The sequence below is a fragment of the Rousettus aegyptiacus genome, unplaced genomic scaffold, assembly GCF_014176215.1.
Source record: "Rousettus aegyptiacus isolate mRouAeg1 unplaced genomic scaffold, mRouAeg1.p scaffold_m13_p_8, whole genome shotgun sequence".
In the NCBI taxonomy this organism is placed as follows: domain Eukaryota; kingdom Metazoa; phylum Chordata; class Mammalia; order Chiroptera; family Pteropodidae; genus Rousettus; species Rousettus aegyptiacus.
Window position 1 is genome coordinate 96,758,495 of NW_023416311.1, and position 6,907 is coordinate 96,765,401.

The following is a 6,907-nucleotide window of genomic DNA, read 5'->3' on the forward strand; positions in this document are numbered from 1 at the left end:
TTCAGAAGGCCAGAAGTCCAAAACTCAGGTGTTGGCAGCGTTGGTCTCTCTCCTTGACTTAAAGACAGCCTAATACCTTCTTGCTGTGTTCTCATCTAGCCTTTCCTTTGTGTGTGTTCACCGTGGGGGCTCTTCCTCTTCTTATAAGGGCACTATCCTATTAGATTGCGGCCCCACTTGCATTACCTTTTTTACACTTAATTGCCTCATTAAAGACCTATCTCCAAATACAGTCACATTCTAAGGTACTGGGGGTTAAAATTTCAACAGATTTCCAGAGAACACCATTCAGTCCATAACAGAACATTATAAAAATGGACAGAAAGATAGTGATGAACTTGAAAAGTTAGTTGGTGGCAATGTATGTGGAATGGGGAATAAAAATATAAGAATGATAACTAGTTTACACATTTGTCATTTTGTCTGTTGTTAATTATGTGTATGTGCAAGTATGTTTGTGTGCTTTGAAATTTTTTAAAATTAAATGCAGGAAATTAATTTTTATCAATTGATTTTTTTTCACTTCATGTCATATCACTTTCTTTTTTGATTGTCTATTTTTTTAGTAGTCATGAATGTAAATTTAAGTATTCATTGACTTTTACTTAGTATTTCACTCGAAATGTTATCATCTGTATTTATAGATGTTTTCACTTTTATAATTTTTGTTTTTATTTGTATGATAAATATTGTTTCATAAAATAAATAAATTGCAGTTACTAGAGTTTATTCAAAATGACAATATTTTTATCTAGTGCAGCACAAAAAAAAATTACCCCAAATTAAAATGACTTAGAACAACTTTTTGTTATTCAAAATACTAACAAACTAATTACAAAATTAAAATTAAAAATTGGCTTTCATAATAGTTAAGATTTCCTCTCCATTAAAAGACCTCATGAAAAAAGTGAACACAAATAGTGTAAGACAGTGTCTATTTGCTATGTCTATATATGAACTCACATCCAGAACATGTAAAGAGCTTCTACACATTAATACAAAAAAAAATTTTAAGAATGGGAAATATTCCTTGAAAAGAATTTTAAGATAAATGATAGTCAACATCACTAATCATTAGAGAAATGCAAACTAAAATACAAAGAAATATTGATACATAGTTACTAGAATAACTGCAATTAACTATATCTGAAAATATCAAGTGAGCATAATAGGGGAAGCAGGTGAAATCTCATAAGTTGCTGATGGGGTGTAAAATTATAAAACCACTTTGGGATAACTGGCCATTTCCATTAGAGCCACTGTTAATTAGATCCATAAGAAAAGTCCACACAAAGACAAGAACATTTATAATAGTTACTCATAATAATTAAAATCTGGGGGAAAACCATATGCTCAACAAAAGAGAATGAATAAATTCTGAAAAATCTTATACGAAATATTACTGAGTAGTACAAAAGAATACATTTCTAAAATATATAACATGAATAAGCATTGGAGATACTATTCAGTGAAGTCAGATAAAAAAATGGTATCTATTGGATGATTCCATTTATTGGAGGTTCTAGAATACTCAAAGCTAACTGATCATGAGAGAATTCAGAAAAGTAGTTATCTTTGGGGGCTAGTTTAGACTGAGAATGGACAAGAAAGTACCTTCCTCGTTACTAAAATTATTCTGTATTTTGTTCTTGGTGGCAATTACGTGGGACGATATGCATGTAAACATCATCATGCTGTAGTTATAGGTATAATTCACTTCGTTGGTTTACTATATGTATTTTGCCCCGTAATTTTAAAAAATGAAATACCCACATACATGAAAAATGTATCTCAACTTTTAATTAACAAATTAATATTTTTCCCCAAGAAATGTGATATTCAAAAAGAGGAAATACTTTACCTTCCCCATTATCAGAAAAAGAAATCCTTATTCTTGCCCGTACCCATTAGACATAAAAGAAATGATTATTTTTTTTGTTAATAACCTTGTTAAGGTAATAATATACAATAGAAATGGTATCACATGCAATCTCTTAGACAATGTTGTTATATAAATGCTGGCGGAATGGTGGACTTAAATATATCAATAATAATTACCAAGTACACAGTCAAAAGAGTATTTCCACAAAGGTATTTGAACATTAAAGTGTTGCCAGATGATCTAGAACTTTGTGTTATGCAATTTGAAAGCTATGTTCAAAGAAAAATGCAGTTAAAGCATTATCAGAAAACAGCTTGTTTGTTCAGACATAACCTGTAATTTCACACATTCCTGTTTCACGTTTTGAGAGTATCAATCATTAATAGAGTCTTTTCAAAAAGCTTCAGTCCATTGTGAGATTTCTTTTTTGATAAAGAGTATTACAAAAAAAAAATAAACAGGCAGACTTTGATATGGAAATTAAAATAGCATATGGTAGACGTGGTTGCAAAATATGTCTTCTAATTAGTCATTAGAGATCCTTTGGCTAATACTACCTCACTAATGGATCTGTATTTCTACAAAGTTGCAGGCTTTATCAAAGAAACTCCTTCCCATAATAAGAACCTGCTAGCATGTTATTGGTACCTACTCTACCTTTTTAGACATATATTTATGTTTTCTATGTTTAATTTTTTTCATCTTTTATCTTTTATATGGGAAAACTAGGGCTCACAGAGGTCAAAAATCACTTTCAGAATTCCACAATTAATAGGAAGTAGAAGTAAGACTTGAACTGGTTTAAAATATGTCTCCGGAAGCTTTATGGGAATAAGAAAACATTATTGCTACTTTTCTCCATAATCATTATGAAATTTTAAAGTATGATCTTATATATCAATTTTCCAACATCGATCTGTGAATTGGCTTTTGCCTTGCCAAGCAAAAAAAAAATATTGATTTGGTGTCAAAAGTCACAGATTGAATGAGACCTACATTTTTCTAATTTGAGTTCTTTAGTTACTGTCTATTTATTGTGATCATCTACCACAGAGATATTAAATTTGTTCTTGAAGTACAAATGATCACCCTTGAAAGATGTTGTTATATTTTAAGCCAATGTTTTAATATTTATAGAAGGAATAAGTGATACTTTACATGTAGCAAGAGAAGAAAGGCACCTTTACTGTGAAGAATCGTTCATATTACCTCAACCTACATTATTCAAGAGACAGGACTATGAATCATAGAGAGGTAGGCTAATGAAATTTACCAATCCATATTCTTTTTTGGAGCACTTGACTTAAACCACATTCAGTGTGATTCTGAGATACAGAGAATCTGCTATCTAGTAGGCTAATGATGACAATTAAATATTTAAGGTAAAAAGGAGAAATGCTGTATTTTGAGTAAGGTGATAGAGGAGTTAAGAAAAAAATCAAATGGAAAGAAATGTATTTTTTACTGTTTCATAACATCAAAAGTGTGCCAAATACCTAAGTATCAACTTTAATAAAGTCTTCTTCTGGTAAATTAAAGACATTTTACGAAGGTATTTGTAAAAATAAAATGCAAAAATAAAATAGATAAGTATATTAATTACTATAATTCCATTATTTAGAACAGTGCCTGACAACGAATAGGCACTTTAGTAAATCACTGACCAAATAATAGGATATAGATAATAATTATTTGTTGAATAAGAAATAAATGAATAAATGAATCTAAAAATTCAAACTGGAATTGCCATTAAAATGCAACCCATAGATGCTAAGGAATTCTCTTTTGAAAATAGTTAGGCTAATACTGACGATTTGAGAATTAAAAGTACTGTCTTCCATGCTCTTTTATTACAAATCTGAATTTAGATGCTATAAAAATGAATCCATATCATTTGTATATTCTTAAACTTGTTGAAGTTAAAGATCTCAGCATGTTTTACTCTAATTTGAAATATGAATTATGTTATTGGAAGTAACAAATAATTGATATTAAAATAAATTCAGTTAAATTAAATCTTGTGTCATTGCTTAATGACTGTAAACAATAATAGCGAATAAAAATCACATACATATTAATTATATTAATAAAAATTTCAGTCTTAGTAGCTGAGGAATAGAAGATTGAAAATTCACTAAATTGAGATTTCAAACAAAGATTAAAATTTTACTTCTGCACTCCAAATGCTTTGTTCTCCTAAACTAAGTTGAAATAATTAACTATTAATTGAGATACCTTAATTCCAATCACAAAATCCCACAACTTATTCACATATTTCTAACAAAAAATTTTTAAAAAGCTCTTCCCAAATAAAATGAAGAATAGAAACATGTCATAGTTGCTATGAATATATATACTCTTAAGGTACATTTTATTTTGTCAATATTATAGTATAAACCACTTGACATTAATATGTTCTATTTATAATGATATTGTTTGTTTTACAACATTTTAAAAATGAACATACAGTGTCATTTTTTTAGACTTAATCATCAATTAGGTATTAAGTTTTCTGCCGGAGTAAAATTTCAAGGAACTAAACACTTTAGAAGGAGATAATTTTGTTATAGTTGCAAAACTAGTCTCTTTAATGCATCATCTTAGGTTTTGACATTTCAATCTGTTACAAGAATCCTTTGTTAATTGGATTCATCTCTTTAAATTCAATTTATCTCCACCCAAGAGCTACTTTTCTTGACACATAACATGATTTACCTGGATATTAGAGATAAAGTCTGATGATATTTCATCTCCTGCTTAAATATTTGCTACATGATATTAAATTTTCTTTTATTACTTTGGAAAAAAAGTGTTATAAATAAATTTTATATTGAGTTGCTTGGGAAAAGATACATAATAAAATGCATAATATAATATTTTCCTTCCCTTCACATTTTAAAAATTTAGCTAACCTCCGATAAAGTTCCTAAAAAATCACATGGTTCACTTTGATTCTATCAAGTTTTCACTTTTCAAAATACTGAATATTTTTTAAATAGCCACTAGAAGAAGTAAAAATAGAAACTATTAAAAGCATTTGCCTCTAGGAAATTGAGCTATTTGCAGGGAACAATGAAGCAGAGCATTAGTGCTTTAATTATAAATTGATTTCTGCTACATAACTTAAAAAAAATCAGGTGAATATTCTATTTTGAATAAAAATTATGACAATACAAATTCTCAAATATCCAGAATTCAAAAGCATCTTCGAATTTTTTATTATGCGGCCAATGGAAGCAAGCTGTGAAAAACATGTACAACATAAACAGAATTATTTTACGTGAGTGTAAATGCCAAGAAAGAAGTAAAATAGAACAAATTTCAGAGTGATAGAGGAGCAGGAGTTCCAAGGTCAAGAAAGCCTTGGACAACAACTCCCTACTTCCCCTCCACCAGCCGTTGGCCACCATGATTTTAGTCTTTTATGAATGTGTCTATTTTAGATACCTCATATAAGTGAAACCATGCAGTGTTTATCCTTCTGTGACTGGCTTATTTCACTTACCATAATGTCCTCTATGTTCACTCATGTTGTCACATTTGACAAGATTTTCTTCTCTTTTTTAAGCTTAAATACTTTTAGTTAATATTTTATTATTGAATATGTGTGCTTTAAACTAATTCTTAGTATTTACTAAAAAAATATATAATAATAATAATTGGAGGCTTGGATCTGTGAAACCAACAACAGAGAATTCTTTGATGCTGTCAAAAATTTTCATCATCTGCTCCTTCACCCTGGTCTGCTCTAGCTGGATGTCTTCAACCATGAAAAATAGTTTTTAAGGGTTAATTTAAATCCATTTCTCCTGTGAGCTATTTCAAAATTCCTCAGTCTATAGTAATCATTTCCATCTTTCATAGTTAATATAAGTTAACGTATCTTCTTTTCTTAAATACACTCACACCATTTTATCTCGTATTATAATCATTTTTTAGCATGCTTTTTCCAAGCCCACCTTCTTTCCTACAGCACACTGACTTGAACTAGGTCAAATAGCAAGATTCTGTGAGGTCGATTGTACTACTGATTGCACTGAAGGAGAACTAAAGGTCTTCTCCTTCCTAAACTTATTACCATGTGGATACTAAAATTAAAGCAAGTAACAGAAAAAAGTCCACCACATAAACATATATTTAAAACACAAAAACTCACACAATCTGTTCTTGAAGATTCAATAAGTTCCTTGCTTTCTACTATTTAACCACCTTTATACAACTCATATAGAGTATTATTTCTGACAAACTGAAATATTTTTTAGGGCTGGATTCACTTAAACTTCTGGTGAAATCCAGGTGACAAAATCATTTGAATCTAAGCCCTAGGCCAATAACATCTCTTAGAAGTGGGTATTGTGTTAGGCCCTTCTGTATGGCAGAGGTGCTTGCATATTATATCTAAGACATCAACATATCTTGAATATCACTTATTAAAAAAAACAAAGGAAAATTATTTCTGGTAAAATTTTATTCAGATTAATAAAGCTCCAGTGTTGATCTAGAAAATCCATAGATTCTACAGTGTAGGTAATATACTCTAGAGATGTTGCCATACTGTCTGTCTTCTCCTTATTCAAGAAGAAATGCTGAGAGTGTGTGTATGAGTGTGGTGGGGATTGAATGGTAAGAATGATGCCACCATCAAGCATATAAAAAAATTTGGTGGGTCTATGATCATGCCACCATGAATAAGCCTGATCCTGTATGATCTCAGAAGCTAAGCAGGGTTAGGCCTGATTAGTACTTGGATGGAGACCACCTAGGAAGACCAGGTGCTATAGGCATAAAAAACAAAAAATAAGGGATTGTAAGCTGACAAGGTCCAGGTCCTTGCAATTTGTGAGGTTAACCTAGGGTTGTCTCACCTAAGGGAAAAAAAAAAAAATTCCTAGTGTTAAAAAGGTACAAACTGCCAGTTACAAGATAAGTTAGTCCTTGGAATATAATGTACAGCCTGGTGATTGTAGGTAGCAATACTGTATTATACATTTGAAAGTTACTAGGATCTTTAAAGTGCTCATCACA

The 6,907-nt window shown here is 30.3% G+C and overlaps 1 pseudogene; it reads left to right on the plus strand.

The window, feature by feature from the left end:
* The first annotated feature begins 6,548 nt into the window (after positions 1 to 6,548).
* LOC118607561 lies at positions 6,549 to 6,666 on the plus strand (annotated as a pseudogene).
* The last annotated feature ends 241 nt before the right edge of the window (positions 6,667 to 6,907 follow it).